The sequence below is a fragment of the Sinohyriopsis cumingii genome, chromosome 14, assembly GCF_028554795.1.
Source record: "Sinohyriopsis cumingii isolate HCF-2022 chromosome 14, ASM2855479v2, whole genome shotgun sequence".
NCBI classification, from domain to species: domain Eukaryota; kingdom Metazoa; phylum Mollusca; class Bivalvia; order Unionida; family Unionidae; genus Sinohyriopsis; species Sinohyriopsis cumingii.
Window position 1 is genome coordinate 64222862 of NC_142974.1, and position 13584 is coordinate 64236445.

The 13584-nt window shown below is 34.0% G+C and overlaps 1 pseudogene; it reads right to left on the bottom strand.

Annotated features, from left to right (window-relative positions):
• Nucleotides 1–353: 353 nt before the first annotated feature.
• Nucleotides 354–10429, bottom strand: LOC149784011 (uncharacterized; annotated as a pseudogene).
• Between the last annotated feature and the right edge of the window lie 3155 nt (nt 10430–13584).

Sequence of the window (13584 nt, forward strand, 5' to 3'; positions counted from 1 at the left end):
CAATGATTTTCTTATGTATAATTAAATTTTGGACTTGACCTTGTCCAAAATCAAATTCATTATGTATCCGACCAGTAGCTTTTATTTTGGTTAAGTATCACACATAGTTAATATTTCCATACGTGTATTTGTTAAATATTAGGATCATTATCAATAAAGGTAAATATGTTTATTTGAATCTGGATCTAGGACATTGGTATTTCCCATGGATGTACCTGATGTTTACGACATTTATTATAATTTTAGGAACACATTTTTTCTATTTACAACTTAGAATTTTCTAACATCGTAGCGCAACGTTGGTGTCTTAGTTGTTTTTTTTTTTACATAATCTTGTTTACTTGAAAAATTATTCAATTCTTGCCTTTAACATCTGAAGCAGAATTATTTTTATTATTGTGCTAAGTAACTGATTTGAATTTATTCAAATTATTGGAAGACTCTTAGTACATCATCACACTTCTCGCAATAGTACACTAATACATTCAAGACTAAAGGCACGTCAACACCTTCAGCGCTAGATCTTATTTCAAACACCACTAGAATTTCATTAGAACTTAATTCGGTAGGTCTGGTCATAGAACGTTTTGTACAATTTCAGATTCGCAATCTCTTGAGGTTCTTTTTAATTTTCAGTTGTAATCTAGGCAAATAAATTTGTTGAGTTTTACAAACGTTTCGTTTTCGATCTCTCCAGTTATTTCGTTTAAGACCACAAAGTCGTAATAGAAAATTGGAAGCTCAAGTACGGGATACAAATTTCTCTAAAATATTTCACAAAACTTTGTATTTAAAAGTAAAATTTACTTTGTCACAGAATTCTCCAAGTCCCAGCAATTATTTTATATATATGAGAACTCTAAGGTGAAACGAACAAGCCTTCACACTACCATCTACAGTGTAGAACTTCATTTTAAATCATACCCAGGAAAGGCTAAAGTCTTTGAGAAAGGGTGAATTATTTCAGTTTGCCAGACAATATCTTTTTGAGGAGAAAGCTTCTCTAACGATGCAAGAAATACAAGTAATTTGGTAAAATATTTGGTAGAAGAGAATTGTTTTGGATAACTGTGCTTTAGGTTTGATTAGTAAGTCTCTATCTGTCTCTGACATTTAAAAAAAGAACTGAAATTAAAACACAAGATTAAAAATGAGTTTAAAAAGCTTCCGAAAGAGCAATAAGAGACAAATGCAGTTGCAGAAAGAAAAGAGACAAATGCAGTTGTAGAAAGAAGAGGGACAAATACAGCTATAAAAAAAGAGAATTGCACTAGCTGAAAAAGGAAAGAGGCAATTGCAACTGCAGAAAGGAAATAGAGAAAAATATAACTGCAGCTGCAGAAAGAAGAGAGAGAGAGAGAGAGAGAGAGAGAGAGAGAGAGAATGAAGATAGGCTAATGTAATTGCATTGTAAAAGAGAACAGAGGGAATACAGATGCAAAAAGGAAGAAATGAAATTTTAATTTAAACTAAAAGAATTTCAACTGGCAAGTGGAAAACACTCCTCCACTGTATACACAAATACAGATTTTGATGTTATCAGAAATATTTGGTGAGTACCAGATTATAAAGATAAACATTTTCTCACTTTGAAAAAAAAACAACAACCAAAACAACAAACAACAAAACTGCTGTCAATTTGAAACAACAAAAAAGCATTGTACTATATTGTTACGAAGTGTACATAATGGCAAAGTTCATGAAGTCCACAGGTCAAATGAACACAACAAACAGCTGAAAATGTGATTAAGGAACATGTATAGATGGGTTAGGAGCTTGATACGTGAGGCATATTGACAAAGGTTTCGGACTGTCATATTTCTCTACACACTATACTTTCTCTTGAAATGAAACATGTAGTTTCAAGTTAATATAATACTCCTCATTTTTTATGTTACAAATGGATTAAGCCCAATGGAAGTACAATATTTTTTATACCTTAAAGTATGCATGTATGTATGTATGTATGTATGTATGTAATGTATGTATGTATGTATGACAACAGAATGCGTATGCTCTACAGTGTAATGAAGATATGAAAAATAATTCACTACTTTGTTCAAGCCATTATGTTCTTGCACTACTTCCTCAGCAAAAAGTTGATAAAACAGTTTATACGCATGTGTAAATAAGATAATGGGTTAAAGAAACAAGAAAATATATATTTAATGGACTGATACCCAAGACGGCATTTTGGAGGGCTTTGTTGTGGCCAGTTTACACAAGTTTATTTCTATGGTAGTAAACTTAAGTTAGTACTAAATAGTTTGAATCACCATCATGATATTTGCAACTTTAAATAAGAAGTTGTATATTTTTTTGCATTTTGTATAGAATTTAAAACTCAGTATGCTGTAATAAGACCACACTATTAGTAATGTGTAATGGTCACATATAATAAGACCACACGATGACATGTTGACCAATTTCACTGTTAGTAATGTGTAATGGTGGCATGTAATAAGACCACACGATGACATGTTGACCAATTTCACTGTTAGTAATGTGTAATGGTGGCATGTAATAAGACCACACGATGACATGTTGACCAATTTCACTGTTAGTAATGTGTAATGGTGGCATGTAATAAGACCACACGATGACATGTTGACCAATTTCACTGTTAGTAATGTGTAATGGTGGCATGTAATAAGACCACACAATGACATGTTGACCAATTTCACTGTTAGTAATGTGTAATGGTGGCATGTAATAAGACCACACGATGGCATGTTGACCAATTTCACTGTTAGTAATGTGTAATGGTCGCAGCACTTTAAGAATAAAAAAGAAAAATGTTCTGTCAAGTTAAATTTGTGTTTCAGTTTTTACCTTTTAGCTTGGTCTCAGCATAATCATCATTAAATGCAACATGACAATTGTATTTAAATGTGAAAAGTGTCATTCGGCTGACACAACTATGTTTGCAGGTGTTTCTATGACAACCTAATTAAGTGATGATCATTTTAACATCTGCCCTGCAAAGTGTTAACTGTATTGTTACACTCAATTAAAAGTTGGCCTTTTGTAATATCATGTTTAGTACATATTTTATATCTATGAAAAAACTGGTTAAATAGAGAAAGTAAACTCAAAAGCAAATTATACCAATGTTAGAGCTAGAAGTCACTCATCTCAGTTTGCCATTTGAACATTGTATAAATATTTATACTAGTAACATAATACACAATGTTAGTCAATGGTAAATCCTACTCCTGCAAAAATATGATAAAGTGTAAGAAGGAACGTTAAAGGCATACTTGATGCATAAAAAGCATAGTTTCACAGATAAAATTCATTATGGAGGAATCAGTTCAAAAATATGTAGTGACCTAAACAAAATCAGTGAATCATTAAACTATTTACACTTTTTGAACCATCTAAATATTCTCACAGGATTCTTCAATCAGATAATTATCTTACATCTCTCAATACACTTTTTGAACCATCTAAATATTCTCACAGGATTATTCAATCAGATAATTATCTTACATCTCTCACAGGATTCTTCAAACAGATAATTATCTTACATCTCTCAATACACTTTTTGAACCATCTAAATATTCTCACAGGATTCTTCAATCAGATAATTATCTTACATCTCTCAATACACTTTTTGAACCAGAATATTCTCATAGGATTCTTCAATCAGATAATTATCTTACATCTCAATACACTTTATGAACCATCCAAATATTCTCACAGGGTTCTTCAATCAGATAATTATCTTACATCTCTCAATACACTTTTTGAACCATCTAAATATTCTCACAGGATTCTTCAATCAGACAATTATCTTACATCTCTCAATACACTTTTTGAGCCAGAATATTCTCATAGGATTCTTCAATCAGATAATTATCTTACATCTCTCTCAATACACTTTTTGAACCATCTAAATATTCTCACAGGATTCTTCAATCAGATAATTATCTTACATCTCTCAATACACTTTTTGAACCATTTAAATATTCTCACAGGATTCTTCAATCAGATAATTATCTTACATCTCTCAAAACACTTTTTGAACCATCTAAATATTCTCACAGGATTCATCAATCAGATAATTATCTTACATCTCTCAAAACACTTTTTGAACCATCTAAATAGTCTCACAGGATTCTTCAATCAGACAATTATCTTGCATCTCTCAATACACTTTTTGAACCATCTAAATATTCTCACAGGATTCTTCAAACAGATAATTATCTTACATCTCTCAATACACTTTTTGAACCAGAATATTCTCATAGGATTCTTCAAACAGATAATTATCGTACATCTCTCAATACACTTTTTGAACCATCTAAATAGTCTCACAGGATTCTTCAATCAGACAATTATGTTGCATCTCTCAATACACTTTTTGAACCATCTAAATATTCTCACAGGATTCTTCAAACAGATAATTATCTTACATCTCTCAATACACTTTTTGAACCAGAATATTCTCATAGGATTCTTCAAACAGATAATTATCGTACATCTCTCAATACACTTTTTGAACCATCTAAATATTCTCACAGGATTCTTCAATCAGATAATTATCTTACATCTCTCAATACACTTTTTGAACCAGAATATTCTCATAGGATTCTTCAATCAGAGAAATATCTTACATCTCTCAATACACTTTTTGAACCATCTAAATATTCTCACAGGATTTTTTAATCTGATAATTATCTTACATCTCTCAATACACTTTTTGAACCAGAATATTCTCATAGGATTCTTCAAACAGATAATTATCGTACATCTCTCAATACACTTTTTGAACCATCTAAATATTCTCACAGGATTCTTCAATCAGATAATTATCTTACATCTCTCAATACACTTTTTGAACCAGAATATTCTCATAGGATTCTTCAATCAAAGAAATATCTTACATCTCTCAATACACTTTTTGAACCATCTAAATATTCTCACAGGATTTTTTAATCTGATAATTATCTTACATCTCTCAATACACTTTTTGAACCAGAATATTCTCATAGGATTCTTCAATCAGATAATTATCTTACATCTCTCAATACACTTTTTGAGCCATCTAAATATTCTCACAGGATTATTCAATCAGATAATTATCTTACATCTCTCACAGGATTCTTCAAACAGATAATTATCTTACATCTCTCAAAACACTTTTTGAACCATCTAAATATTCTCACAGGATTCTTCAATCAGATAATTATCTTACATCTCTCAATACACTTTTTGAACCAGAATATTCTCATAGGATTCTTCAATCAGATAATTATCTTACATCTCAATACACTTTATGAACCATCCAAATATTCTCACAGGGTTCTTCAATCAGATAATTATCTTACATCTCTCAATACACTTTTTGAACCATCTAAATATTCTCACAGGATTCTTCAATCAGATAATTATCTTACATCTCTCAATACACTTTTTGAACCAGAATATTCTCATAGGATTCTTCAATCAGATAATTATCTTACATCTCTCTCAATACACTTTTTGAACCATCTAAATATTCTCACAGGATTCTTCAATCAGATAATTATCTTACATCTCTCAATACACTTTTTGAACCATTTAAATATTCTCACAGGATTCTTCAATCAGATAATTATCTTACATCTCTCAAAACACTTTTTGAACCATCTAAATATATAATATTCTCACAGGATTCTTCAATCAGATAATTATCTTACATCTCTCAAAACACTTTTTGAACCATCTAAATATATAATATTCTCACAGGATTCTTCAATCAGATAATTATCTTGCATCTCTCAATACACTTTTTGAACCATCTAAATATTCTCACAGGATTCTTCAAACAGATAATTATCTTACATCTCTCAATACACTTTTTGAACCAGAATATTCTCATAGGATTCTTCAAACAGATAATTATCGTACATCTCTCAATACACTTTTTGAACCATCTAAATAGTCTCACAGGATTCTTCAATCAGACAATTATCTTGCATCTCTCAATACACTTTTTGAACCATCTAAATATTCTCACAGGATTCTTCAAACAGATAATTATCTTACATCTCTCAATACACTTTTTGAACCAGAATATTCTCATAGGATTCTTCAAACAGATAATTATCGTACATCTCTCAATACACTTTTTGAACCATCTAAATATTCTCACAGGATTCTTCAATCAGATAATTATCTTACATCTCTCAATACACTTTTTGAACCAGAATATTCTCATAGGATTCTTCAATCAGAGAAATATCTTACATCTCTCAATACACTTTTTGAACCATCTAAATATTCTCACAGGATTTTTTAATCTGATAATTATCTTACATCTCTCAATACACTTTTTGAACCAGAATATTCTCATAGGATTCTTCAATCAGATAATTATCTTACATCTCTCAATACACTTTTTGAACCATCTAAATATTCTCACAGGATTCATCAATCAGAGAATTATCTTACATCTCTCAATACACTTTTTGAACCATCTAAATATTCTCACAGGATTCTTCAATCAGATAATTATCTTACATCTCTCAATACACTTTTTGAACCATCTAAATATTCTCACAGGATTCATCAATCAGAGAATTATCTTACATCTCTCAATACACTTTTTGAACCATCTAAATATTCTCACAGGATTCTTCAATCAGATAATTATCTTACATCTCTCAATATACTTTTTGAACCAGAATATTCTCATAGGATTCTTCAATCAGACAATTATCTTACATCTCTCAAAACACTTTTTGAACCATCTAAATATTCTCACAGGATTCTTCAATCAGATAATTATCTTACATCTCTCAATACACTTTTTGAACCATCTAAATATTCTCACAGGATTCTTCAATCAGATAATTATCTTACATCTCTCAAAACACACAGTTTAGTCTCTCACAACACAGTTTAGTGGGCAAGACTTAAAATATCAAATGGCATCATGTACAATAACAAAGAGTATTTTGCGCTATATACTATCTCTCAGACTAGATACACTCCAGGTAGTGGATATCCACTGGTAATAATTTTATTCTTGTGACTTTCTGACTCTGGCAATAAAACTTAATCCATTATGGGGATGTCAACAATAACCACTATCTGAGTCAGCGACTGTGAACATCCTGGATAGATTAATTTCCACCAAGGACATGTATTTTGTGTAATCTGTAATGCATCTACTGTACTTCACAATTTAATGGGCTTTGGCCAGTGTGTACGCTCAGCTGTTTTGAACAACTGATGTTTGTGCTAACTTTTTCTCACACAGTTCACATTAGGATTTGTCCTCATGTGTACAATCAATCTAGACTCGACAGATTTTCCAGGGTTCTTCCTCCATCAGTTGTACTGGCCGCCATGTATAGTCTATCTTGTGCTGAAAAATGGCGTTAAACCCTAGAACAACAACAAGACCCAACAGAACCCAAATGACCACATATTTCACATCTGCATGGTTTAAACGCAGTACATGTCATCAAAGTCGAGATCTCAACAGCAAATTTTGCATAGATCTCACTTATGAATGACTTGTAATCCAGAATGTATCTTCTTGTATTTTGTCAAGCTGGGTTTCAATAAAAATGATTTACCATACAAATCCCATTTTCTGTGGTTTTACACAAGTGTGATGCTGTCAGCTAAATCATTAAACGCCATTTTCATCACATGACAGGCTATATGTGGCCTGTATAATTGATGAAGAAACTGAAAAGCCCTAGCAAGAACCAATCACCCTTGAGAAGCCACTTGCAAGCTTTCTCACATATCCAAAATGGCAAAGCCTGCACCTAGAACTCATTAGGGATGGCAGTGAATACCAAAGAGTGGTTTAGTACTTCAAATTATGCTTACAAAATTACAAATCTGAAACATCTGCCACCAGTGTGCACCCTCATCTGAGTTGACAAATGGGTGCTCCGGGTAAACAAATTCCTATATAATTCACGTTTAAAAGATTTGTCATCCATGTGCAGCATCATAATAAAGAAGTACAGACGTCCACATAAATGACTCATTTGTTGTCACCAGTGCTTTTGAAAAACTGGTATTATGGATAAAAATGTCCCACACATTTAGCATATGGATTGTGAATCTATACTCAGAATAAACAAATTACAAGATAGCCAACCAGTCTGTCTGGTGTACATTGTGAATTTAGCTAACATACACCCAAACCATTCTCCACATATATCATATCTGAATGGTTTATAACCAAAAGGGCTCCAAAACTAGGAAAATTCCTGCTGGATAAGCAAGAGATCTATCTCAACAATTTGCCTCGTATTTCATATCAGAAGGATTTGTTACCATTGTACATACTGAAATGTAATTTCCAACAAATTTCACATTTAAATTATTTGTCACTTAGTGTTTATCGTGAAGTGTGCCAGCAAGTTGGAGCTATATTTGAACAATTTCCCACATTTAAAGCAGTTCTCTTCAGGTGTGTTTACAAATTCCAGTTTTGTTTAAACAATCTCCCCCACACTGACATTTTAATGTTTTGTCGCCAGTTTGCACCTTAAAACTTGATGACAGGGTATAAATCTGGCTAAACATTTTCCCACATAACTGGTTTGTCACGAGAATGCATTTCCATGTGTGTTGACAAAGTTGAACCCTGACTAAACAATTTTCCACATATTCCACATTTGTATGGCTTGTCACCACTGTGTATCTTCAAGTGTTTTGACAAATTTGAGCCATATCGGAAACATTTCTCACATACTGCACATTTAAATGGTTGCTCACCAGTGTGCACCCTTGTATGTCTTTTCAACTCATAGCTCAGGCTGAATAATTTTCCACATGTTTCACATTTGTATGGTTTCTCTCCCGTGTGCACCATCATATGTCTTGTCAATTCTGAGTTCTGGCTAAACAGTTTCCCACATGTTTCACATTTGAATGGTCTCTCACCTGTGTGTATTCTCATATGTCTTTTCAATTCTGAGCTCTGGCTAAACACTTTAAAACATAATTCACATTTGAATGGTTTTTCACCCGTGTGCACCTTCATATGTCTTGATAAGTTTGAGCTGTGGCCAAACAATTTGCCACATATGTCACATTTGAATGTTTTTTCACCAGTGTGCATATCCAAGTGTGATGACAAACTACGGCTCCATCTAAATAATTTCCCACATATTTCACATTTGAAAGGCTTTTCACTGGTGTGCATCTTCATGTGTGCTGACAAACTATAGCTCTGGCAAAACATATTCCCACATATTTCACATATGAATGTTTTTTCACCAGTGTGTATTTTTAAGTGAGATAATAAATGAAAACTCCGACTAAACATTTTCTCACATATATCACATTTGAATGGTTTGTTACCGGTGTGCATATTCAAGTGTGACGACAAACAGGAGCTCCATCTAAATAATGTCCCACATATTTCACATTTGAATGGTTTTTCATCTGTGTGCAGCCTCATATGTCTCGACAAATTAGAGCTCAGACTAAACAATTTTCCACATACTTCACATTTGAAGGGTTTCTCGCCAGTGTGCACCATCACATGTCTTAACAAAGTGGAGCTCTGGCCAAACAAATTCCCACATATTTTACATTTAAAAGGCTTCTCACCTGTGTGTATCTTTAAGTGTGATGACAAACTAGAGTTCTGGCCAAACACTTTCCCACATATTTCACATTTGAAAGGTTTCTCACCCGTGTGCACCTTCATATGCACGGACAAATGTGATCCCTGCCTGAACAATTTCCCACAAATTTGACAACTGAAGGGTTTCTCACCAGTGTGCAACAGCAGATGTCTTGACAAATTAGAGTTCTGCGTAAAAGATTTATCGCAGATTTCACATTTGAATGGTTTCTCACTAGTGCGCATCATCCTTTGTTTTATCTCATTAGACCATGTTATGAACGATCTTGTAGTAATTCACATTTGCATGGTTGTCCCCGTATACATTCCTAAATGTCGTGCATGTGGTCTGGCTAAATACATTCAACCACATTTCACACATGTCTGGTTTGTAAGCAGTACGTACCCTCTCTCTTGTCTTTTGTGGCATATGGTAGATGAGTAGTCCTACAATGACATCGAACCTGATATGTGTTTCGTGAGTCGAAGTCTTTAGCCTAAATAACGGGCAGCTTATTTTGATGTCGATTAGCATCTTAACGAATCAAATCGGGTTAAGTTGGTGTATACTTCTTAAACGAAAAGAATACATAAAATATTTTGTTGTTGTTGTGGGGTTTAACGCCATTTTTCAGCACGATAGGCTATACATGGCGGCCAGTATTAATGGTGGAGGAAGAACCCGGAAAACCCCGGAAAGAACCACCGACCCACGAGAAGCTACTAGCAAGCTTTCTCACATGCCCACATTGGCTGAATCTTAGACTCGAACCGCCGCAGACAGAGGTGAGATGGCAGTGATCCGTAACGAAGAGCGCTTTAGACCACTCGGCCACTCGGGGCCCCCATAAAATATTTTATTTTGAAGACTGTTTAGATAGCTTCGTTTCGTTAACACATGTTGTAATCATTTTAACCTATTTCACTGTACCCGGCTTCCATCGCATTGAAATGTAGGCCAACGGACTTGAAAATGTATCCATTTGCTTGTGCGGGCATTTAAATTTATTAGGAAATGACATCAGAGCCTGACTTAACATTATAAGACAACGGAAACTTCAGTACTGAGTAATACATGTAGAGAAGAGATGAACAATTTGTGACCTTGGCGATGTCAGTAGCATACCGCTAAAGGTTTAAACCGGTTCAAACAGCCTTTTTTTAAAAAAAATGGTAGACACATGAAATTTTGGTATGTTACGTATATTTAAAAATATATATATATATATATATATATATATATATATATATATATATATATATATATATATATAAAATTTCACAATAATTAAACAAAAAATTAAGGAAAATGAGTTGATTAATTTAAATTAAATTTGTTATTTCACCAAAAATACACGTAGTGTGTGTGTGTGTGTGTGTGTGTGTGTGTGTGTGTGTGTTTGAGATTTAGATTCTTAATGATGTCTAGCACCGGGGCATCATGCCGCAGACATGTAGCATGATGTCCCACCCAGTCACATTATCCTTCCACCAGGCCGACCAGACCTAACACTACCTCGTACAGCTGAGCGCCAAGCAGCTTGTGTCATTTTTAAACGTCTTTGGTATGACTGGTTCGAACCCGCGACCTTCCGAATGCGAGGCGGACGCTCTAACCTGGATGCATTTAGAATATAATAAAACGTTATTTCTGTCGAGAACTTGCTTACATGTGGTAGTCTATTTTTATTAGTACTTTCAAAGAGTGTGGTATTTTAAAAATAGCTGATATCACATTCCAGTGAACCATTAAAGTTAATAATGACTAACACACACTCTTAAAAATACCGTAAAAATATTCAGACATATCATCTGAATTATGTTTGCACAATTGATTTTAATAACTACATGGAATAATGTCCCAGATATGCAAATGTCCATTCTTAAATTACCAGGATTAGTTCATACTAAAACGCCAATACACAACACCTCAAAGATATGGCTTAGGTCTTCATGAGAGAGAAAGAGAGAGGGACAGAGAGAAAGAGAAACAGAGACAGTATGAGAGAAAGTTGTATTAGAAACTAACGCTCATATTGATGGTCCCTGGCCTTGCCTACATTGATTAAAGCAAAATATTATAAGGTCACGTGAAGCAAAACAATTTATATTTTCCATAACAGGCCTGGTAAACACTGAATGAGAATTTAAAGCTAAAATTTAATATATAAATGTATCTATCTCGATTTTTATTTCTAATTCTCAAATCGAAGAAGTAAAAAGTATTTCAAGTGGCCAATTCTAATAGCAATAAAAGTGAGGTATTTTGTAAATTCATTTTGTGAATACTTTAAAGGATACATATCTCATCAGATTTTGATTGGACTTGCGATGAAAACTTATAACATCAAGATTTACGATGATTTTAATTATGAGTGACATTCATGCATATTTATGACGATGCCTTGCATCTAATTGCCTGGGTTTGATACTCTTGAGAGTATATTTATAACCATATGCCACATATGCTTATAACCATTAGAGATGAGCTTCACACCACAATTTCAATTGACTCGTCGTCACGTTACAGTTGGGATACAGAATTGGAGCGGCAACCATTAGCAGCATTTGAACCTGTCTCTATGGATTTCGTACGTACAATCCTGATGAAGAGTGCACCAAAGTCATGTGAACTTGATCCAATTCCAACATTACTGCTGCTTGAGTACTTAGATCCAGTATTGCCTTCACTAACTGGTGTTATTGATACCTCTCTCTCTCATCAGGGGAATTCCCATCATTTTTCAAAACTGCCATTGTAAAGCCTCTGCTGAAGAAACCAACACTAAACCGTAATGATTTAAAGAACTATCGCCCAGTTTCTTATCTCCCATTCATATAAAAAATCTTAGAAAAGGTTGTTCTATCCCAGCTTGTATCTCATCTAAATTCAAACAGTCTTTTAGCAATGTACAATCTGCATATCGCCCTTGCCACAGTACTGAAACTACTCTCTCTGCGTTGGATAGCGGAAAGATTACAGTCCTCACCCTCCTTGATTTGTCTGCAGCTTTTTACACAATAGACCATGATATATTACTTCACCGACTCCAGCATGTATTTGGCATTCATGATACAGCCTTACTGTGGTTCAAGTCCTTCTTGGTCAACAGGACACAAATTGTATCTGCAAATGGAATACACTTCAGCCCAGTTGATCTATGTTGTGGTGTTCCACAGGGGTCTGTTTTTGGACCTGTTCTCTTCATTCTGTACACTCAGTCGCTCTCAAGTGTCATATATCATCATCCAGTGTCTCACCAATTGTACGCTGATGACACACAAATATACAAATCTAGCCACCCAACTGAAGTTGATGCTACCATCCAAAGTGTAGAGAGGTGTAGATTTCACATCTCTGATGTGAAATCATGGATGACATGTAACAAGCTGCAGATGAATGAGGATAAAACTGAGGCCATTCTGATCACAACACAAAGACTTTCTCATTCACATCCTTTACTTCAAACAATAAATATCAGCAACGCCAACATTAAATTCACACAATCAGTACGAAACCTAGGTGTTACTCTGGACAGTACTTTCACATTGCACCAACATGTCATGAACATATGCAAGGCTGCATATCTTGAGTTGAGACGCGTCAGCTCAATTCGCAAATATATTTCAGTTGATGACACTAAAACACTTGTGTGTTCATTAGTACTTTCAAGACTGAACTATCGTAACTCAATTCTGTCTGGTTCATCTCAATATCTATTCCAGAAACTTCAAAAAGTTAAAAACACAGCTGCTCGGATCATACTTAGAGTACTACGATCAGAGCACACCTCCCCGCTGTTCTGTACCCTACACTGGCTATCCATTCGATCCAGTTTGTTCTCTGTGCTACGTTTCACTGTCGGACTCTAGTCCAACATACCTATCCGACCTCACCCATGTGTACACACCTGAAATATTCTCAGCATGTTTTTTATTTTTTAATGTTTTTCTAATTTCATGGTGTTTGTTTTTATAATATTATTATTATATGT